A 24,980-nucleotide genomic window follows, 5' to 3' on the forward strand; every position below is an offset into this window, starting at 1 on the left:
TGGGAATGTCTCCAGTCAAACACCTATAGCGACCAAATGCCCCACAATCACCACGACAAACCCGTTGGGTCCATCAAATACGTTTCCTTTTTTAGGAAGTACGAACCCTCGATGGAATCTGGGCTAGTAACAGTACCATCTATGTCTCTAATACAAACTACCAGTGACCAAATGCAAGTGTTCAATATCTCCTCGATCCATCTAAGTAACTCTCAACTTACACTTTTACGTAGAGGTCTGTCCTTCACTCCTACTCCACTTTTTGATGAGTTCATTTGGACTAAGGACGTCAACTTATTCGCTAGAAAAATAGCGCTACATAAATATTTCAAAAATAACACCATGAACATGGGAGACAGTGATAGAACTGAACGTAACACACTTGCGGACCTTGAAAGTCTCCTATATGAGAACGAGTTTGGACCCATTACTGCAGTGGGCCCTTTCTCGTCACTACGTCCGAAATCCAAACTCACTCCTCCCTTTGCACAATACGCTCACTTAGACATTTTTGTGAAGTTGGTATGTGCTGACTTGAAAAAAATTAGACCAAATAAAAAGAAAGCACTCTCTAATCTTAGCAGAATGGAAATAACAGCATTGGACGAATTACGTAATAACCAATATATTACCATCAAACCCTCTGACAAAGGGGGTAATATTGTGATTATGAACCAGGATGAATACGTGGCCATGGTCCATAGATTGTTGGATGACACCACTACGTACCTTATCTTAGAAAAAAACCCTACCGATCTATTCTTAACTGAATTACATCTATTACTCGACACAGCTAAGACACAAAATATGATCAGTACCGAGGAATTTAAACGTATATACAATCCCACCCCTACGCTAGCAACATTCTATGCTCTGCCTAAGATTCACAAGATGTCACATCCAATACCAGGTAGACCAATAGTATCTGGCAATGATAGTCTTACCCAGGGCATAAGTATGTACCTTAATGAAATTCTCTCGCCATTTGTCACCTCTCTTCCCTCTTACCTAAGGGATACTAAGGACACCATCAACAGGATCCAGGAGATACATGTCACTCCCTCCACTTTCATAGCCAGCATCGACGTTGAATCACTCTACACCAACATCCAGCACCAATTTGGACTCACAGCAGTTGCACATTTTTTGGGTACTAAGGGAATTCAATTCCATACTCATAACCAATTTCTTTTATCACTATTACGTTTCCTTCTGACACACAATTATTTTTTATTTGATCACAAATTCTATCAGCAAATTAAAGGAACGGCAATGGGCACCATCTGTGCACCCACATATGCAAATTTATTTTTGGGGTGGTGGGAGGACACGATGGTTTTCACTGATACACTGGCAATATACACATGCCACATCCTATTCTGGGGGAGATATATTGATGACATTCTCCTCCTGTGGGATGGTGACATTAACACCTTTTATGATTTCATGCACGAACTTAATGCCAATCATATTGGTATGAAGTTTACCTATGTCATTCATCAAAAAGAAATTATTTTCTTGGATCTTAAAATCTCCCTGGACCCTGTTGGTGGTGTCCATACTGACATTTCACGTAAGTCCACTGCGACTAACAGCCTCTTACACTGGGATAGTTATCATCCACCTGCCCTCAAAAAGGGAATCCCTATTGGACAATATCTCCGTGCCAAACGGAACTGTTCCGACGATGAGGCTTTTGAACTGGAATGCAATGGTCTATTTATCAAATTCCTGGCTCGTGGCTACCCCAGAAAATGGCTACATAAAGCCTATGCCAGGGCTAGAGCCACTGAAAGAAAAGAACTACTATATGAACATAAACCCACAACCAGGCATCATCCAACCATTGCTGCCCAATCTAGTGGCACAACCAGTATTAGATGTATAGGCACTTTTGACACTGGCTCACAACAGGTCCGTGAGATCCTAGATCGCCATTGGCCAATTCTTTTGTCCGACCCTGATCTTCAGGGAGTCATACCATCTATCCCTTCTATTACATATCGTAGAGGTAGGAACTTACGCGACTACCTAGTGCATAGTCATCACACTGGACCTACCACTGCATCTAAGAATTGGCTAAGGACGTCCGTCATTGGTTCCCACTCTTGTGGCCGTTGTTCCTTTTGTCATTTAATGCCTACCATTAAACTATTTACCAATCCAGTTGATAATAGAACATACCAGGTTAGACAATTCATCAATTGTCAGAGCAAGGGGGTTGTTTACATTGCTAAATGTCCCTGTCCTAAGTTCTATGTGGGTAAGACCATACAGGAACTGAGGAGAAGAATATCAAAACATCTAAGTACTATAAATAATAAGGAAGAAACATCCCTATCTAGGCATATACACAATGTTCACGGAGGAGATACTCGCTCGTTACAATTTTGGGGTATCACTAAGGTCAAACTCGGTCCTAGAGCTGGTAACCTGGACCGTAAACTGTTACAAGAGGAAGCACGCTGGATCCATCGTCTGGGATCCCTCAGCCCAGGGGGCTTAAATGAGGGATTTACCTATACAGCATTTCTATGAACCTCATACGTGGCCACTACATACTACTATTATTAAGATTAAGATCAAGGACACTATATTCTACTATTTGGTCACTAATGTTTCTGACCAATATGTCCTTTATATGTCTCATTACATTGATCCTCTGTTATTGAACCTTACTTGTATGTCGTCTGACATGCAGTCTTTACCAATTGACCTACTGACTATAGATAAGATATACTTATTGCTTAGCCTAGTCTAGACTACATTGTTAATTGACACATCGGCCTGTCCGTCACTTCGTCGGACATATTGTACACTATAGATGGCTACTTGAACTGTGTTAGCTCTTTAAACTGTCTAACAATACCTGTACCGTGCGGGCATTATGGGCTTGGTATCTCGGCTTCGCTGACTGCCGGCCTCTTTTGCCTAGACGACCTACTGTGTCATCATCACGAGTTAGCTCCACTCATTCCCCACCACATAAATATTTTTATTGCCACTATGTCAGCCCCTGACATTTGGGAATTTGTCTATCACTCTATCTTTTCCCAATACGCATGTCCATTGAGCTTAATAGCTCCACGGCAAATTACTCTATCACCTGTTTTTGCCCTCATACGCATGCGCGTTTTGCTATGCTCTCATTGGGTACATAGGGTGGCCGCTTATTGGTGGTGTGGCATGCCCGTCACGGAACGGGGGGCTCGTTCTCTGCTCACTCTGTGATTGGCCCTACGCCAATCAATAGAACATGTGGAGCAACTCCATTACATATTTAAACAGGGCCATCTCGCCGCGCGCTGTCATTAGCCCCGATACCCCTGAAGACGCTACTTCGTAGCGAAACATGTCGGGGGGGCTTCTAATCTAATTTTAACACGTGTCCTGCTGACTCTGAGAATTGAACGGTTGGTCTGGTGCTGCGTGCTGCAGCCGTCAGCTCCAGGCTTTCTATACCTTGCACTAAGCTGATTGTAGTCAGCAACGGACTCTAAATTTTAAATTATATGTAGTCTGTCCTTCTTTGCATAAATTTAATAAATACTTGTTATTTTCTAATTGTTAGTTGGAAAACAGGGCTTCTGTTGCCGGCAGGCAATACATTTATTTCAAGGTCACTTCTTTGACGCGGGCGTCTATTTACGCGCCGTCATTTGACAGCGGCGCGTAAATATACGCCTCGTGTGAACAGACAAACGTCTGCCCATTGCTTTCAATGGGCAGATGTTTGTCAGCACTATTGAGGCGCTATTTTCAGACGTAATTCGGGGCAAAAACGCCCGAATTACGTCCGTAAATAGGCCGTGTGAACATACCCTTATCAGGAAAAGGAAAAACATCCTCAATTTCATTCTTGTAATCTTGGCTAAAATGCACGACTTCCACTATTTCAGCCCAGAAACAAAACATAAGAATAAATTAAATTGGCTCCCTAAAATGATTCTCCCACCCCTTTTGGTGTTCCCTAAACTAAATATAAAATTAATATATAGAAACAGTGTGATATGTCTCAAAACAGGGAAAGTTGCACAGGCCTGGATTTGAAGGGCACATGGGCAGTAAAACCGGATATCACTCCTCCCATGTTTACTGCGCACCTGACATCTCTTTTGGAGGTATTGTTTATTTTCAGTGGCAGGGACGGTGTGAAGGACGTGGCACTCAGTGAGCCTTTTGACATCCCCTGACTCAAAGGATTCTTCAGGTGCGGGGGAGTCAAACAAGAGGTGCTGTACGGCAGGAAACTGAGCATTGCTTGTGTCTTGTACAAAACATAGCTATAATAAGTAGCCATTTGGATGAAGTAAATCGCTAGCTTTTTATACCAGGACCTAGTCTTATGTTTTAGAAAGTAGAAAAACGGACCACCGGCGCTGCAATTGGAGTCAGGAAATAAGGACCTTTAGACGGACATCACAGCAAATATTTTAATGACAAGGCTACGCGTTTCAACACCGGACTGGTGTCTTCATCAGGCCAACATAACATGTGTGGTTCAAGCACATTTATATAGAAGTAGATACAAGAGGAAACAGGAAGAGGGAACCGAGCCCCGCCAAAAAACACAGGTCAAAGTTCAGAGACATTGGAGATAAACAAACATGACCATACTTTAAACAATGATAATGAGAGATACATATAATACAATCCTTCGCAAAATGACACTAAAAATACATTGAAAGAAAAATGATCGGCACTACACCAAACCACGCCGTTTTCAAACACATATACACATATACAAATACACTTCATATCTTGGGTAACAGTACTAACCGTGGTAGTGACTGCAAATTCTAAGTATTGATCCTTGATCATAACGCAGAGACAAATTGAAAAGCATTGCGGTATTTATAAACCTACCACGCTGTTAAAGCTTCCACGGTTGCTAGGAGACCCCAAAAAATACGGCGGCCGAGACACAAGCACTGAAGCGCACAATGGAACGCACAGAGCCCATTCAGTAGTTACGATCAAAAGACACTTGCTAGGCTTCCCAGGTTGCTAGGAGACCAAGAACACACAATGGCCGAGACATAAGCGCTGAAGCGCATAGTAGAACGCACAGAACTTATCACGGTGATTGAGATCCCAAGACACCTGTTAGGCTTCCCAGGTTGCTAGGAGACCAAGAAACACACGATGGCCGAGATATGAGCGCTGAGAGCGCATAATAAAACGCACAGAGCTAAGACAAAGAAAAAGGAGAAGAAACCTACAATACATTATTAAAGGTGGATAAATGACTCATTCAAAGCTAAAGTCTATTAAAACAAAAAACATATTTGTAGAATAAAACAATAATAATGAAGTTTTTCATAGAAAAAGAAAAACACAATACAATGGACCAGAGAAAAGGGACACACTCAAGAGAGTCAACCAAAAGAAGCACAACGGTCCAGATAAAGAATGACACTAAAATGACTGATGATAACATAGATAATATGAAATAAATATTATAAAAATTGTAAATTTTTTTTAAAAAAAGCTATTGACAACATAGATGTGATAGGTGACCCTACATGAACGGCGAAGCAAAAATGGTCGCAAGCAGAAAAAGGGGCTCAAAGTCTGTGTTGTACGTCCCACGTATTGCAAATTACATGTGCATTGGAGCATATATACTACATATGTGCTCCCACAATTGAGATAATTTTTGATTGGAAATCTTTCGCCTGTTATTGTAGAAGAATAATCCATACATTTATTGGTGATGCTATTACAGCAAAGGCATCTATTTCGACCACAGCAATACGAACCTTTTAAACCTATTACCGATTCTTGATTTATCCTTTTAATACTACATATTTTGCTAGGGGCTATTCGATTTTTGATTGTCTTAGCCCGTCTATATGTGATTGTAGGATTTGCTGGAATTATAGGTTTCAAAAACGAGAACACATTTTAAAACTGTAGATGTGAACAGCTACCTTGATTTTAAAAGTGCACATTATGCTCCATGGCTTAAAAATGTTCCCTTTGGCCAATATCGTAGGATTAGAAAAAACTGCTCGGATGAATCCCATTTTAATAGAGAATGTGAGATCCTTAATAAAAGATTCCTGGAAAAAGGCTTTCCAAGGAGCCTAATAAAGGGTGCAGAGTCTAAGGCTAGAACTCTGACGCAGGATGAGTGTATCAAAATAAAAACAACCATTGATTGTTCTAACCAGGGTGAGCGAAATAGTAACTTTATTACGTCCTACAATAAAGGTAGCAAATCAATTACATCTATTTTAAGGAAACATTGGCACATTTTGACAAATGATCCGTTTTTGAAACCTATAATTCCAGCAAATCCTACAATCACATATAGACGGGCTAAGACAATCAAAAATCTAATAGCCCCTAGCAAAATACGTAGTATTAAAAGGATAAATCAAGAATCGGTAATAGGTAATAACAGGCGAAAGATTTCCAATCAAAAATTATCTCAATTGTGGGAGCACATATGTAGTATATATGCTCCAATGCACATGTAATTTTCAATACGTGGGACGTACAACACAGACTTTAAGGAATCGCATTAATAAACATATGTCTAATGTGAGTAAGGGCTTTTTAAAACAAAGTGTATCATGACATTGCGCATCCAAACATGATTGCAATTTTGCGCATATTAAAGTTACCCCTATAGAACAAATATCCGCTGATGTGTCTGATAGATTTATCAGGCTCAAACAGCGAGAAAATTTTTGGATTTACAAATTAAACACTTTATATCCCAATGGATTGAAAGATCTCACAGAATCATCCTTGGAATAGCCCCTTTTTCTGCTTGCGCCCATTTTTGCTTCGCCGTTCATGTAGGGTCACCTATCACATCTATGTTGTCAATAGCTTTTTTTTAAAAAATGTTTACAATTTTTATAATATTTATTTCATATTATTTATGTTATCATCAGTCATTTTAGTGTCATTCTTTATCTGGACCGTTGTGCTTCTTTTGGTTGACTCTCTTGAGTGTGTCCCTTTTCTCTGGTCCATTGTATTGTGTTTTTCTTTTTCTATGAAAAACTTCATTATTATTGTTTTATTCTACAAATATGTTTTTTGTTTTAATAGACTTTAGCTTTGAATGAGTCATTTATCCACCTTTAATAATGTATTGTAGGTTTCTTCTCCTTTTTCTTTGTCTTAGCTCTGTGCGTTTTATTATGCGCTCTCAGCGCTCATATCTCGGCCATCGTGTGTTTCTTGGTCTCCTAGCAACCTGGGAAGCCTAACAGGTGTCTTGGGATCTCAATCACCGTGATAAGTTCTGTGCGTTCTACTATGCGCTTCAGCGCTTATGTCTCGGCCATTGTGTGTTCTTGGTCTCCTAGCAACCTGGGAAGCCTAGCAAGTGTCTTTTGATCGTAACTACTGAATGGGCTCTGTGCGCTCCATTGTGCGCTTCAGCGCTTGTGTCTCGGCCGCCGTATTTTTTGGGGTCTCCTAGCAAACGGGGAAGCTTTAACAGCGTGGTAGGTTTATAAATACAGCAATGCTTTTAAATTTGTTTCTTTGTTATGATCAAGGATCAATACTTAGAATTTGCACTCACTACCACGGTTAGTACTGAAGTGTATGAAGTGTATTTGTATATGTGTATATGTGTTTGAAAACGGCGTGGTTTGGTGTAGTGCCGATCATTTTTCTTTCAATGTATTTTTAGTGTCATTTTGCGAAGGATTGTATTATATGTATCTCTCATTATCATTGTTTAAAGTATGGTCATGTTTGTTTATCTCCAATGTCTCTGAACTTTGACCTGTGTTTTTTGGCGGGGCTCAGTTCCCTCTTCCTGTTTCCTCTTGTATCTACTTGTATATAAATGTGCTTGAACCACACATGTTATGTTGGCCTGATGAAGACACCAGTCCGGTGTTGAAACGCGTAGCCTTGTCATTAAAATATTTGCCGTGATGTCCGTCTAAAGGTCCTTATTTCCTGACTCCAATTGCAGCGCCGGTGGTCCGTTTTTCTACTTTCTACTTCCTATTTGGACAACAAACTTTGTTTTGTTTGTGCTTTTGGACCTGGCAGCAGCTCTTATGCTTGTGTGACACCTCATCAGTGTCCACTCTCTAAGGTGAGCTTATATCAAACCAGTTTTGCTCCTTCACCCAATCCTACTTTTACTTTGCACGATGTGGCGCCGTGTTTCTTTTTCTTCTCTGTTTTAGTCTAGTCTTATGTTTGACTAGGTAACGTTGTAGGACCTGGTCAGATAGAACGACCCCACATGAACTTATAAAGTTTCACACCGTATCGGGCTCTTTTGGAGGGGATATTTTGCTGAAAGGATAGACGGCCCTTGAAGGACATAAGAGACTTGTCTACTGATCATTTTTGGCCTGGGGTATATACTTTTAACACCTTGAGAACCAAGCTCATTTTGGCCTTCAGGACCAGACCCATTTTTTCAAATCTGACATGTGTCACTTTTTGTGGTAATAACTTGGGAATGCTTTTACCTATCAAAGCGATTCTGAGATTGTTTTCTCGTGACTTATTGTACTTTATGATGGTGGAAAAATTTAGTCGATAAATTCAATATTTATTGGTGAGAAACACCAAAATGTTGTGAAAAATTGCAAAAATTTGAATTTGTCTAAATTTAAATGTAGATCTGCTTGTAAGACAGAAAGTAATACCACACAAAAATGTTGCTAATTAACATCCCCCATATGTCTACTTTAGATTGGCATCATTTTTTGAACATCCTTTTATTTTTCTAGGATATTACAAGGCTTAGAACTTTAGCAGCAATTTCTCACATTTTCAAAAGGCTATTCTTACAGGGGCCAGTTCAGTTGTGAAGCAGCTTTTAGGGCCTTATATATTAGTTACCACCAATAAGTCACCCCATTTTAAAAACTTCACCCCTCAAAGTATTCAAAACTACATTTACAAAGTTTCTTAACCCTTTAGAAGTTCCACAGGAATTAAAGCAACGTAGAGGTGAAATTTTAAAATGTCATTTTCTTTGCAGAAATTCATTTTTAATCATTTTTTTTTTTTAACACAGAAGGTTTTAAATATTTATTGTCCAGATTCTGCAGTTTTTAGAAATATCCCACATGTGGCCCTAGTGTACTAATGGACTGAAGCACCGGCCTCAGAAGCAAAGGAGCACCTAGAGGATTTTGTACCTCCTTTTTATTAGAAAATATTTTAGGCACCATGTCAGGTTTGAAGAGGTCTTGTGGTGCCAAAACAGTGGAAACTCCTCAAAAGTGACACGGTTTTGGAAACGACATACCTCAAGAAATGTATCTAGGGGTATAGTTAGATTCTTGACCACACAGGTCTTTTGCTATATTTATTGGAGTTTGTTTGTAAAAATAAAAATCTACTTCTTTTCTGAAAAAAATATAAAACATTTTTTTTTTACAAGGAATAAAGGATTTGAAGGGCTCTTGCGGTGCCAAAACAGTGGAAATCCCCCAAAAGTGACCCCATTTGGGAAACTGCACCCCTTGAGGAAATTACCTCGGGGTATAGTGTGTTTTTTGCAGAAATTATTGAAAGTGGGGCTTGAAAATTAAAATATACATTCTTTCAAAGAAAATGTAGCTTAGCAATTTTTTTCTAATTTCCACAAGTACTAAAAGAGAAAAAGCACCGCAACATTTGTAAAGAAATTTCTCCCCAGTAAAACAATAGCCCATATGTGGTAGGCCATGTCACATTTGCAAAGCCCTTAGGGGACCAAAACAGTAATCGCCAAAAAAGTGACTCCATTGAGAAAATGGATAGATTTTATTAGAATTGGGCAGTGAAAATAAAAAAAATATTTTCTTTAATAAGATGCAGTTTTAACTCAAAATTTTTCATTTTCTCAACATATAAAGGAAAAAAAGAACCCCCGACATTTGTAAAGCAATTTCTCCCGAGTACGCTAATACCCCATATGTGATAATAAACTGCTTTTTGGGCACACAGTAGGGCTCAGAAAGGATGCAACTGTGTGATTTTCGCGCAGCCGTCATCATTATGACACTCCGTTTGGATGTTTGTAAATAGAAAAGCATGTGGTGCTTTTCTGTTTACATTCATAGTTTGACAGCTGTGCTTCCGTTTGGCATGCGTGATTTTCACGCACCCATTGACTTCAATGGGTGCGTGATGCGCGAACAACGCACAAATATCGGACATGTCGTGAGTTTTTTGCAACAGACTCACGTTGCACAAAAATCACGGACTGTCTGCACTGCCCCATAGACTAACATAGGTCCGTACGACACGCGTGAAAATCACGCGCGTTGCACGGACCTATATCACGCTCGTGTAAACGAGCCCTAAGTATGATTTTATGGTGTGTGTGGGAGGAGACCATTTCTACTACCCATACTGGCTCATAAGGGTATGTGCACACGACAACGCCAAATACGTCTGAAATTACGGAGCTGTTTTCAGGAGAAAACAGCTCCTGAATTTCAGACGTTTTTACAAGTGCACGCGTTTTTCGCGGCGTCTATTATGGACGTAATTGGAGCTGTTTTTCAATGGAGTCAATGAAAAACGGCTCCAATTACATCCCAAGAAGTGTCCTGGACTTCTTTGACGCGGGCGTAATTTTACGCGCCGTCTTTTGACAGCGACGCGTAAAATGACAGCTCGTCTGCACAGAACATCGTAAGACCCATTGCAAGCAATGGGCAGATGTTTGGCGACGTATTGGAGCCGTCTTTTCAGGCGTAATTCGAGGCGTAAAACGCCTCCATTACGTCTGAAAAGAGGTTGTGTGCACATACCCTAAGGGTCACACACTTTATATTGTTTTTCATGGTTACTACAGGTTTTCACATTATCTATTCTGAATACAAAATAATAAGTGTATCAGTAAGCTGCTGCATGCTTGCATATCTGGCCTCCCATAAGACTGGCATATAGGCGAAAGCCGGCTTGATTTCTGCCAAATTTATTAAAAGGCACACACTTTTTAATCTATCTGAGGGGCAGGAAATCAATCATATGTGTGCTCTGAGCAGGCATAAATTTGCAACAAATTTTGCACCATTTTCCATTTGTAATAGTTGCAATATTTGTACAATTAAAGTTACAATTTTTGTACAAGTTTGTCGCATGTTAGGGTATGTTCACACGCAGTGTTTTCAGGTGTATTTCGGGGAGTTTACGCTTCGAAAAACGCCTGAAAAAACTTAAGCTGAACGCCTACAAACATCTGCCCATTGAAATCAATGGGAAAAACAGCATTTACAGTAGTTCATACGGGCCTTCTTTTTACGCCTCTGTTGTAGCTGATTTTCTATTGAACACTATGAAAAATGCCTCAAAAAACGCCTCAAAAGAAGCCTGAAAAGAAGCTCCAAATTAAAAGAAGGTTCATTTTCAGCTTCAAAAACGCCTGAAAATCAGAGGCTGTTTTCTCTGAAAACCTCTCCGTATTTTCAGAAGTTTTTTGCTAAGCGTGTGAACATACCCTTACCATTTGCAAAAACGTTTGTTGCATTTTACACTAAAACCTAACGTACACTGCTTAGTAAATGGGGCTCATTATGCCATACTAAAGTTTAGACTCTACACCAACACATCTTTTCACAATTAGGCTATGTTCACACGGGGTATTTTGCCGAGTTTTTTGACGCGGAAACCACGTCGCAAAACTCGGCAGAAACGGCCCGAGAACGCCTCCAATTGATTTCAATGAGAGGCGTCGGCGTCTTTTTCCCGCGAGCAGTAAAACTGCCTCGCGGGAAAAAGAAGCGACATGCCCTATCTTCGGGCGCTTCCGCCTCCGACCTCCCATTGACTTCAATGGGAGGCAGGAGAAAGCGTATATCTCGCTGTTTTATGCCCGCTGCGTTCAATGGCCGCGGGCGAAAAACGGTGCGATAATTGCCGCGAAAATCGGCGTGCAGGGAGAGGAATATCTGCCTCAAAGTTCCAAACGGAATTTTGAGGCAGATATTCCTCCCCCAAAATACTCCGTGTGAACATAGCCTAAGGCTGGCTTCACACAGAGTTTTTTGCAAGCGGAAAATCTGCCTCAAAATTCCGTTTGGAATTTTGAGGCAGATTTTCCTCTGCCTGCACGCCGATTTTCGCTGTGTTTTTTCCCACATTTTTCACCCGCGGCCTTTTAGCACCGCGGGCATAAAATGTTGCGAAATACGCTTTATCTGCCTCCCATTGATGTCAATGGGAGGTTAGAGGCGTAAACGCCCGAATATAGGGCATGTCCCTTCTTTTTCCCGCGAGCCGGTTTTTCCGTCACAATGACTGCTGGAATACATTACACTACGTAAGTAGTATAATGTATTCTAGCAGCGATCAGAGCTGCAAGTCGAATAGTCCCCCAGTGGGACAAGTAAAAAAAAAGAATAAAAATGTTTTATAACATTTTAAAAATAAAAGTTATAAGTTACATAAACAAAAAATGCTTTTTTTGCCCTATGATAAGTCATATTTGGTATCACCGAGTTCGTAACGATCCAAATTATTAAATTATAATGTTATTTTTCCCGCATGGTGAACACCGCAAAAAAAATAAGTAAAAAAACAATGCCAGGATCACTATTTTTTGGTCACCACCTCTCCCAAAATATACAATAAAAAGTGATCAAAAAGTCGTATGTACCCCAAAATAGTGCCAATAAAAACTACAACCTGTGAAGTTGTCATTTTTACAACAAGCCCTTACACAGCTTTTTTGACTTAAAAATAAAAAAGTTATGGCTCTCAGAATATGGGGACACAAAAAATAAATTTTATAAAAAAGTTATTTTATTGCGCAAACGCTGCAAAACGTAAAAAAACTATATACACATGGTATCGCCGTAATCGTATCGACCTGCAGCATAAAGTTAAATTGTCATTTACAGCCCAGGGTGAACACCGTAAGAAAAAAAATCATTGTCAGAATTGATGGTGTTTGGTCACCTTGCTTGCCAAAAAATGGAATAAAAAGTGAATAAAAAACCACATGTACCCCAAAATGGTACCAATGACAACTACAGATTGTCCCGCAACAAATAAGCCCTCACACAGCTCCGGTGGAGAAAAAATAAAAACGTTCTGGCTCTCAGAATATGGTGATACAAAATGTGCAGAGTGTTCAAAAGCGGATAAGATCTGGCACCATTTATCAGTGCAACATCGGCCACATATCTATGAATTATTATTTATTTACTCCATTAATATAGCCTCTTATTTTGCCCTGATGTACTGTGCCCAGCCTACATGTACTGTGCCCAGCCTACATAACTGAAATACCAGCAAAACCCCAAACAGAACTACTACCAAGCTAAATCTGCGCTCCAAAAAGCCAAATGGCGCTCCCCCTCTTATGAGCCCTACAGCATGCCCAAACAGCAGTTTACACCCGCAGAGCTGGCATCGGCATACATGGTAGAAACGGATTAATATTTTGAGGTATTTGTCTTCAGTGGCACAAACTGGGCACAACATATTGTGCACTCAAATGGCATATCAGTGGAAAATTTAAATTTTCACTCTGCACCTCCCATTGCGAATTAACCTGTTTGTCCACCATGACTTAATAGCATGTCGTGGTGTGCAGGGGGGGGGAATGTATGGAGCGGGCTCACACGTGCCATATCTTGCAGGTATATGTTGTGTATTACAGCCGACACCCGGGACTAACAGACAGGAACAGCGACCGTGCTGTTACAGGAGCCTGTCAAAATGACAGTATATTGCAATACACTAGTATTGTAGTGTATTGTACCAGCGATCTAATAATCACTGGTTCAAGTCCCCTAGGGGGACTAATAAAATGTGTATATTAAAATAAATGTAATAAATATTTATAGTCCAAAAGAAAACCCTTTTCCAAATTTTTTCACTAAAGTAATGTAAAAAATACTGTCAAAAAATACACAATTTGTATTGCTGCGTCTGTAAAAGTCCAAACTATTACAATATACCGTTATTTAACTCGCACGGTGAACGCCGTAAAGAATTAAAAATGGCAAAATCGCTGTTTTTTGGTCACCTTAGCTCTAAAAAAATGTTAATAAAAAGAGCTCAAAAAGTTGTACGTACCAAAAAATGGTACCAATAAAAACTACAGTGAGTAATGAGTCCTCACACCACTTTATTGACGGAAAAATAAAAACGTTAAGGCTCTTGGAAGGTGGGAGGGAAAAACGAAAATAAAAAAGCAAAGAATGGATCAGTCCAGAAAAGGTTAATTTATTTCAAGTAAAAAAATATTTATGACCACATGTGGGATATAGCTGTACTCGGGAGAAATTGCTTTACAAATGTTGTTGTGCTTTTTCCCCCTTTATTCTTCGTGAAAATTAAAAAATTCAACATTTTAGTGGGAATAATATTACATAGTTAGTACGGTTGAAAAAAGACACATGTCCATCAAGTTCAACCAAGGGATGGGAAATGGGAAGGTAAAAATTTCTACACATAGAAGCAGATCATTTTTTGTTCTAGGAAATTATCTAAGCCTTTTATATAGCCATCTACTGTAGCTACTGTGACCAGCTCCTGCGGTAGACTATTCCATAGATTCACAGTTCTTGTTGCCTCTGCAGATTGAATCTTTTTTTCTCCAGACGGAGAGAGTGCACCCTTGTTTTTTGAGGGGGTTTTACATGGAACAGGATTTCAAGATATCTTTTGTATGTGCCATTAATATATTTATAATAACTTATAATATAAGTTAATCATGTCCCCCTTTAGTCGTCTAATTTCAAGGCTAAATAGGTTTAATTATTTTAATCTTTCCTCATAACTTAGATTTGCCATGGCCCTTAGCTTCGTTGCTCATCTTTCTATTTTTGCCAATTCCAGGGCATCCTTTCTATCAACTGGAGCCCAGAACTAAACTGGATATTCTAGATGTTCAATAATGCTTTGTAAAGTGGTAATATGATATCCCTGTCCCGCGAGTCCATGCCTCTTTTAATACACGACAATATCTTGCTGGTCTTTGAAGCAGCTGATTGACATTGCATGCTGTTATTTAGTTTATGATTTAGAAGTACACCCAGATCCTTCTCAACAAGTGACTCCCCCAGTGTAGCTCCCCCTAGGACATATGATGCATGCAGGTTGTACGTACCCAGATGCAGAACTTTACATTTATCTACATTAAACTTCATTTGCCAAGTGGACGCCCAAACACTTAGTTTGCTTAAATCCGCTTGCAATTCACGAACATCTTCCATAGTCTGAACATTACTACATAGCTTGGTGTCATCTGCAAAAATAGAAATAGTGCTATTAATCCAATCCTCGATATCGTTAATAAATAAGTTGAATAATAGTGGTCCCAGCACGGAATCCTGAAATACACCACTTATAACTGGGGACCATTCAGAGTAGGAATCATTGACCACTACTCTCTGGATACGGTCCTTGAGCCAATTCTCAATCCAATTACAAACTATACTTTCTAAATCTATAGTCCTTAATTTATCCATTTGACGTCTATGAGGGACAGTGTCAAATGCCTTTGCAAAGTCCAAAAACACTGTATACACAGCGGCCCCCTGTCTAGGCTTCTGCTCACCTCTTCATAAAAACAAATCAGGTTAGTTTGACAACTTATATCCTTAGTAAAACCGTGCTGGCTGTCACTTATAATACTATTTTTTGTCACGTAATCCAGTATATAGTCCCTCAGTAGCCCCTCAAACATTTTTTCCCATGATGGATGTTAAGCTTACTGGTCTATAATTACTCGGTGAAGGCCTAGAGCCCTTTTTGAAAATAGGCACCACATTTGCCCTGCACCAGTACCTTGGCACTCTACCAGTCACTAGAGAATCTCTAAATATTATGAAGAGGGGGACAGAAATAACTGAACTAAGCTCTTTAAGAACTCTCGGGTGTAACCCATCTGGTGCCGGGGCCTTGTGTACATTTATTTTATTTTATTTAGCTTGGACCATATCTACATTCATCCAATGCAGTATATCAACGGATATATTAACAGCACTCGCACTGGCTACATCAGCTGCTCTTTCTTCTACTGTATATACAGAGCTAAATAACCCAGTTAGTAACTCTGTCTTCTCTTGATCCCCTGTTACCAACTCCCCATTACCACTATCTAAGGGTCCTACATGTTCGGACCTTGGTGTCACTGCGCAGGGTGTGGACCCACTGGGCCGTACCGCGTAGCAGGATAGCAGCTGGCCAAACGGATACAGTACAAAGTCTATAGTCCAGAAAGGGTACCCGAGGCAATGTAGACAGTATCGGTGATTCCGGCTGAAGATAAGGCTCCGGCAGTAGACGGACACCCGGCGGGGTGTGACACAGTACATGCAGCGGAAGACATAACTCGACTTCAACTCTAGATGGCACAGAGGCATGGTAGCACGGGATACAGGGTACAGGCAGCAGAACTGGAAAACACCAGGAGACCATTTGCAAGACAAACTTTAGGTACACAACAACGCTCAGGCAATGTTCAAGAGGGCAGAGCCCTTTTTATAGTCCAGAAGCATTCTGGACTGATTGCAGACTTCCTGCAATTGTGCGCGTACTGGCTCTTTAAGGCCGTCCAAGCATGGGTGCGTGCACCCTACTGGAGATAGTCTCAGATCCAGGAAGTGAGTGCCGGCGTCTCACAGGAGGGAGATGCCGCAGAGAACTCACGTGTCCATGGCCGCGCCAGTCGGAGGGTAAGTCAGAATGACGGGCCGCGCCCATAGACGTAACAGTATTCCCCCTCTTACGCCCCCTCCTCTTGGGGCCAGAGAGAGAGAGAAACTTCTTCACGAGGACAGGAGCATCGATGTTCTCCTCTGGCTCCCAAGACCACTCTTCTGGACCGAATCCCCTCAAATCCACCAAATAAAACGTCCTTCCTCCCACTTTCTTGGTGACCAGGATCTCCCTTACTTCGAAAGTCCCTGACGAGCCACCAGGAGCCACTGTGGAACTAGCAGTCCTGGAATAGCAGTACAGGACCACAGGCTTCAACAGGGAGACATTGAAGGAGTTAGGGATCTTGAGTGTAGGAGGCAGCCGAAGCTTGTAAGACACAGGGTTAAGTTGTAGCAGAATCTCGAAGGGTCCGAGGAACCTGGGAGCAAATTTGCAAGATGGCACCCTCAGTCAGATATTCCTGGAAGTCAGCCAGACCTTCGTACCTGGAAGAAACTGAGGAGGCTCCCATCTTCTAGTGTCTGCCTTTCTCTTCATGCGGTCCACCGCCAGCAGAATAGAAGATCGGGTCTGTTGCCATATCTGCAGAAAGTCCCTAAAGGTAGAGTCAGCTGCAGGCACCTAGGACATAGTAGAGACAGGAAGAGACATTCGAGGATGTTGGCCGTAGATGATGAAGAATGGACAGGAGGTGGTGGACTCACTAGTATAGTTATTATAGGAGAACTCTGCCCACGGGAGCAGCTGCACCGAGTCATCCAAAGTGCCGCAGATAGTTCTCCATAATCTGTTTAACCCTCTCGACTTGACCAGTCTAACTTTACAATGAGGAGACCGCAGAGTGTTCTGCAGAACTTCGAAGTGAACTGGACCCCTCGATCCGAGACAATATGCAGGGGCAAGCCGTGCAGACGGAAGATGTGTTGAAGGAAGAGGTCAGCCAGTCGAGCAGCAGAAGGCAGGCCAGACAGGGGAACAAAATGAGCCATTTTGTAAAATCGATTCACCACCACCCAGATCACAGTACATCCAGCAGAGGGAGGCAGATCCGTGACAAAGTCCATCGCAACATGCCGCCAGGGGGCATCGGGCACAGGCAGTGGCTGGAGAAGACCAGCTGGTCTGGAGTGGGCAACTTTATTTGCTGCGCATACCGTACAGGAGGAGACAAAGCCCATGACGTCTTTGGGCATCGTGGGCCACCAGAACTGACAAGCAATTAGGTCTTGGGTGTTAGGGGCACCCGCATGACCTGCCAGCTTGGAACGGTGACCCCAGCGAAGGATTCTTCCTCTGTCTGCCAGACGTACAAAAGTCCTTTGCAGAGGAATGTCTAACTTGCAGAGGGTCAACAGAGAAGATGCAGGAAGGATCAATAATATGGGGACTCCAGTGTCCTCTGTCTCAAACAACCTAGACAAGGCATCGTCCCTCACATTCTTGTCGGCAGTGGAGTTCGAACAGGAACCGGGCAATGAACAGCGAGCACCTGGCTTGACAAGGATTCAGCCGTTGAGCCGTCTGAAGATAGGTCAGATTCTTGTTGTCTGTAAAGACCAGGATAGGATGAGCTGCGCCTTCCAGTTGGTGTCTCTACTCCTGCAGGGCCAGCTTGATGACCAGTAACTCCCGATACCCAATCGAGTAGTTGCGCTCTGTGGAAGAAAACAGCTTAGAATAGTACTCACATACAACAGTCTTGCCTTTCGAACCTCTCTGGAACAAAAGTGCACCAGCACCAACAGGAGAAGCATCCACCTCTAATGAAAACTGTAGGGATACATCAGGGTAATGAAGAATAGAGGCTGCCGTAAAGGCCTTTTTTAAGGTTTTAAATGCGGCTTCTGCTTCCGGAGTCCACACCTTGGCATTCATGCCCTTTTTATTGAGGGTAGAGATGGGAGCTGTCAATGAAGAGAAGTTGGGGATGAACAGCCGGTAGAAGTTGGCGAATCCCAGGAAGCGTTGTATGGCCCTTAAGCCTTGGGGGCATGGCCATTCCAGAACCGCCTTTACCTTCTCAGGGTCCATTTTGAGACCCTGATCAGAGATGATATAGCCCAGGAAGGGTAGAGACTTTTGTTCAAACACGCACTTCTCCAGCTTGGCATATAGATGATTCTCCCTTAATCAAAGCAACAGATTCTCCCTTAATCGAAGCAACACCTGGCGGACATGACTCTGATGAGTTACAAGTTGTGGGAAAAAAAATCAAACTGTCATCGAGATACACCACAACACAGACATAGAGGAGATCACGAAAAATGTCATTGACAAATTATTGAAACAACGCGGGGGCGTTACACAGGCCGAAGGGCATGACTAGGTATTCATAGTGCCCATCATGAGTATTAAATTCAGTCTTCCACTTGTCACCCTGACGAATCCGGATTAGATTGTAGGCCCCCCGCAGGTCTAGTTTAAAAAAAAAATTGCCCCCCGTATGCGATCAAATAGTTCCGAAATCAAAAGCAATGGGTACCTGTTCTTCACCATAATCTGGTTGAGGCCCCGGTAGTCAATGCAGGGTCGGAGGGATCCATCTTTCTTCTTGACATAGAAAAACCCGGCTCTGACTGGGTATGAGGATTTACGTATGAAGCCCCTCTCCAGATTGTCCTTAATGTAGGCCGACATAGACTGGGTTTCAGGCAAGGAGAGAGGGTATACTCTACCGCGAGGAGGGGACGAATCAGGAACCAAGTCGATAAGACAATCATATGCTCGATGTGATGGCAACGTCTCTGCTTCCTTCTTGTTGAATCTGCAAACAGAGAGTAACAAGGAGGCAACCCTGACAATGACTAATGCGGAGGAGACTGAGGCGGATGGATATGCCCCAGATAGCGGTTGAGACACTTGGGACCCCACTGAAGAACTTCTCCGGAGTTCCAATCCAGGACTGGGGCGTGTAGACGTAGCCAAGGCAAACCCAGCAGCACGGGGTTGACGGCCTTGGGCAGGACAAACAGGGAGATGAGCTTAGAGTGAAGGACCCCCACTAGAAGTCTCAACGTCTTGGTCACAGACAAAACTGGGTCAGGCAATGGCAGTCGATCTACCGAGGCAATGATCAATGGCCTTTCCAGCAGAACAGTGGGCAACTGAAGAAGATCCACAAGGTCTTGGCAGATGAAATTGGCTGCAGAGCCAGAGTCCAGGTAGGCAAAGACTGGAAGGGGCCTCTCGCCAGCGACGATGGTCACAGGAATGAACAGTTTGGAGGAGAGTTCTCTATTAAATGCTGTGTCGTCCAGGGTTATCTCTCCAACCAATCCTAGGCGTTGGTTTTTTTTGGCTTCTGGGGACACAGACACACAACATGGCCAGCGAGGCCGCAATAAAGCGTCTGTACTCTTTCTCCTGAACGGACAGTTTAAGCCGATCCAACTGCATCGGAACCTCGAGTGGAGAAGTAGAAGAAGGCAAGAGGTGTTGCTGGAAGTTGGGCACCAGTCTAGGAAGCCCTCTCTCCTGTATTACTTCTTGAGATCTCTCTCTGAGCCTTATGTCCACTCGAGAAGCAAGTAGAATCAGGTCGTCCAAGGCAGGTGGAAGATCTCGAGCAGTAAGTTTGCCCTTTAACTCGGGCGATAGGCCATGCCAGAAGGACGCTACCAATGCCTCATGGTTCCAGGACAGTTCTCCTGCCTGGGTCCGGAACTGGATGGTGTATTCGCCCACAGAGGCGTCCACCTGGCGAAGGTTAAAGATAGCAGTGGCTGCCGACGAGACTCGTCCAGGCTCCCCGATACAGTATGGAATAACTGCACGAACCCCTGGAAGTCTCGGGTCCCTGTCGTTCCCAGATTGGGTTCGCCCACGCAAGGGCCTTGCCGGCAAGTAAAGACATAATGAAGGCGATCCTGGCTCCGTCTGAAGGAAATGCTCGGGCCTGCAGGGTGAAGTGGATATGGCATTGGTTCAGAAATCCCCTGCATGTACTTGCGTCTCCATGGAAACGAGGTGGCAATGGCAGCGAGAACCGAATATCCGAACCGAGGCTGCCAGGAGGTGTAGCAGGAGGATCGATCAGAGGAGCTTGAATAGGAGCAGAGAAGGAAGCAACTAGCACACCTAGCTGCTGTGCAATGGAGTCTACTGCCACAAGAAGTTGATCCTGTCATGCTCGCAGATCCTACAGGTCCACCTGCATGGCTTGGGAGGGTGACACACCCTTGAATTGATCAGCAGGGCCCATGGCCTGAGTGTACAGTCACGGTGCGGGGTGTGGACCCACTGGGCCGTACCGCATAGTGGGATAGCAGCTGGCCAAACAGGTACAGTACAAAGTCTATAGTCCAGAAAGGGTACCTGAGGCAATGTAGACAGTATCGGTGATTCCGGCTGAAGATAAGGCTCCGACAGTAGACGGACACCCGGCGGGGTGTGACACAGTATATGCAGCGGAAGACACAACTCGACTTCAACTCTAGATGGCACAGAGGCACGGTAGCACGGGATAGAAGGTACAGGCAGAACGACGGACCGCGGCCATAGACGTAATACTTGGCTTTTTTGCATTTATATACTTGAAGAATTTTTGGTTATTAGTTTTACTATTCTTGGCCATCTGCCTTTAATTTTGTAATTTGCTGATTTTATTATCTTTTTACAGATTTTTTTAAGCTCTTTATAATTTAAAAAGGCTACAGCTGTTTCCTCAAATTTGTATTTTTCAAATGCCCTTTTTTTGTCATGTACTGCCCTTTTTACAGACGGTGTAAGTCATGTGGGGTTTTATTTTAGTCATTTATACTTGTTACCTATAGGAATAAATTTTGCACTATAATTAGCCAAAGTAGATTTGAAAATCTCCCATTTATCATTTGTACCATTATTTGACATTAGTTCTTCCCAGTCTATATCCTGAATTGCAGCCTTCATCCTGGGGAAATTGGCCTTCTTAAAATTAAGTGTTTTTGCCCTCCCAGCCTGTGTTTGTTTTTTACAGTATAGGTAAAATATAACCATATTGTAATCACTGTTACCGAGGTTTTCATGAACATTGACATTCCCAACAAGCTCTGCATTATTATAAATGACCAGATCCAACAGAGCTTCACCTCTAGTCGGGTCTTCCACAAACTGGACCATAAAATTTTCGTGCAACAGGTTGAGGAAATTTCTCCCCTTTGCAGTTGAAGCCAAACCATGACACCAATTAATATCCCGGTAATTAAAATCTCCCATTATCACTACAGTACCCGCCTGTGCAGCCCGCTCCATCTGTTTATATATTTGACCTTCTATCTCTTCAGTTATATTGGAGGGTCTATAGATTACACCAGAAAATATTTTTTTCATTGTTTGCCTCCCTTTCCTATTTGTCCTGTCTTTCCGAAACAGTGTAAAACCCTATAGATTTAGAGCCCAGTCATGTGAAGATTCTAGCCATGTTTCAGCAACACCAACTATATCTATATTTTCTTCCAGTTCCAAGGCCTCCAGCTTCCCCATTTTGCTTGCTAGACTTCCGGCATTTGTGAACATACACTTTAACTTGCCTTTAATTTTTTCACTTTCAGTTTCAGAAATGCGATTATTTGACATTATCTGGGCATTTTTATTTTTATTGCTGTTTTGTAACAAAATGATTTCCCTATCCTGTTGTCTAGTCCTCTCCCCACAGCCTATTTCTGCCCCCACCAATATAGTCTGACCCCTCTCTAACCTGAATACCCCTTTATTTTCTACATTAATCTCCCTCCTCAGCCCTAGCTTAAATACTCCGCCACCCCCGCTAGAATTCTCTCCGCCAGCACAGCACACCCCCTTCCATTTAGGTTCAAATCTGCAGAATACAGTTTGTACCCCAATGAAGGGTGAGCCCAGTGCTCTTGGAGCCCAAAGCCTTCTCCTCTACACCAAGACTTAACTGGTTCCCGACCGCTGGCTGTGTATTTACAGCCAGCGGTCAGGGTCCTTAAAACCCGTGCCATAGACTATTTACGGCGCGGGTTTTAGCTTGCTTCCCGAGCGATCGGGTAGCTGAATGTCGGGTGTCCGGCAGAAAGCTGCTTCTTTCTTCTCTGATCACTTTTACACAGCGCTCAATACGCGCTATGTATATGAACAGGGGCATCGGCAGCACCGCTGCCTTGAATGGTCCCGGTGATCATGTGACTGTGTGACTGTGACATGCCATTAGTGGAAGACTACTGCTGGGTCTTACAAGACCCAGCACAGCCCTATTAGTGACAATAGTCACTATGAGAGGGCTGATTTCCCCTGTAACTGGGCTGCTGTGCAGCCCCAGTTACAGTGTAAAAACATGGTGTAAAAGAAGAAAGAAAAAAAATAAAGTCCCCCAAAGGTCTCTTTGACAGACCATAGTATTAAAAAAATAAAAGTAAAATAAAGTGCAAAAAAAATCAAAAATAAATACACATAAACTACGCACCCCCAAAAAAATGTTCCCCTAATTAAGCATTACCCTAAAATAGACATGTAATATATTAAAATTTACGGTAGACAATGACGATCACAAATAAAAGGGGTAAAACTATGTTATTACCAGAAAAAAAATAGCTGAAAGGTAAAAGCTTATTTTTTTACTATTATTTTCAAACTTTAAGCCTAAAAATTCTAAAATAGCAAAAAGGATGTGTATAAAAATTATAAAAAAAATAAACCTGCATTGTCTATGGAACAAACAATGCAAAAATCACGTAGCTAGCCCAAATAAAAAAAGTTATAGCCGTTTAACTAACGGGTGCTAAAAAGGGCTAAACGATGTCTGGTCCTGAAGGATGAAAATAGCCCGATCCTGAAATGGTTAAGCCATGCATTTAAATCCCTGAGCTCCTGCTGTCTTTCCTGTGATGCGCATGGCACAGGCAGTATTCCTGAGAATACAACCTTGGAGTTCCTTCCCTTCAGCTTGTAGCCTAGTTCTTTAAAATTATTCTTAAGGCTCCTCCAACTACCATTTATTCTGTCGTTGGTACCTACATGGACTACGACAGCTGGATCATCACCAGCCCCTCCCTGTAATTTATCCACCCATTCCACCACATGCCGAACCCTGGCACCAGGGAGACAGCAAACCATTCGGTTCAGGGGGTCTTGGCGACAAATTATTCTATCCGTCATCCTGATTATAGAATCCCCTATAACTACCAATTGTCTTGCCTTACCTTCATTTGCATCCCGCCGACTACTAGCTGGGCTGTTCTCCCGGCTGTTAGGGAGATCAGTATCCACTAGGGCTGCCATTTCTGAGACCGACACCCTCGCAGCCTCACGCAACTTGGCAATTTTTGTCACGTTGGGTTCAAAGGACCCACTGCGCCCTACCGCCTTGACGGTATGGCAGCTGGCCAACAGGGCACAGCCTATAGTTCGTATAGTGTACCTGTGGCAGCTCAGACAGTAGCAAGGCAGGCTCTGCTGGGACTAGGCAGCAGGTAGACGTCAGGCGTGGAGTAGCAGGAGAGGCATGGTATACAGCACAGTACTTGACCAGGATAGCACGGGATACAGGTTACAGGTACAGGAACGGGGAACACTGGGAACTGGAAAACACTAGGAGACCATTTGCATAGACAAACTTTGGGTATGACAACAACGTTCAGCCATGGGAGGAAGGGGCTGGGCCCTCCTTATAGTCCAGGGTACTCATGGGCTACAGGACCCGGCCAAGGTAAGTGGAAGTGAGCACTGGCGTCTCCTGAGGAGGAGACTGGGGCCAGCGCTCGCAGGCCCATGGCTGCGGCCGTCAGGAGGTGAGTGAGCGGACATGGACATTACAATTTTGCCTGGAATATCAGAAACAGGATTGGTCTTCCTTTTCTTGGACCACTTTCTACTGCCCCTAACTACATTAACCCAGCTGAAACTTTCTTGATCCCGCAGCACTCCGTGTTTCAAGGGTGCGTGAGTAGGCTTCCACGCCAAAGTATAAAAATGGGAACTCAGCACTCCAAGGTAGTATGCAATAAGTAATATTTTATTTCACATATAGCAAAAAGTAGTAATCCAAAATTAGGTTTAACGTTTCGGTCTATACATTTGACCTTCTTCAGACACTACAAAATTAATATACACAGAAATCAAAAAATAGTAAGATCAAATCCACAAATATATACATTCAATATTAATCTCCCCTAGGCTTAGGTGGAGATAAATTGAAGTTCACATACTGGTATACAGAAATTTATCTACAGCTAGATCTGTTTTACAATGTATGGATAATTTTGAAGAATACATAGTATAAAATGTATTTATGGGAGAGGAAGACATGAAGAGAGTAACTGTGATATGACATTGGTACAGAGCACACAATGAAATAGTTACTAGTAATATAGCAATGGGATTTAAGAAAAAATTATATTTAGGAAAAAAAGGAAAAACAAAAAACGGTACTG

The sequence above is a fragment of the Rhinoderma darwinii genome, chromosome 10 (genome assembly GCF_050947455.1).
Source record: "Rhinoderma darwinii isolate aRhiDar2 chromosome 10, aRhiDar2.hap1, whole genome shotgun sequence".
In the NCBI taxonomy this organism is placed as follows: domain Eukaryota; kingdom Metazoa; phylum Chordata; class Amphibia; order Anura; family Rhinodermatidae; genus Rhinoderma; species Rhinoderma darwinii.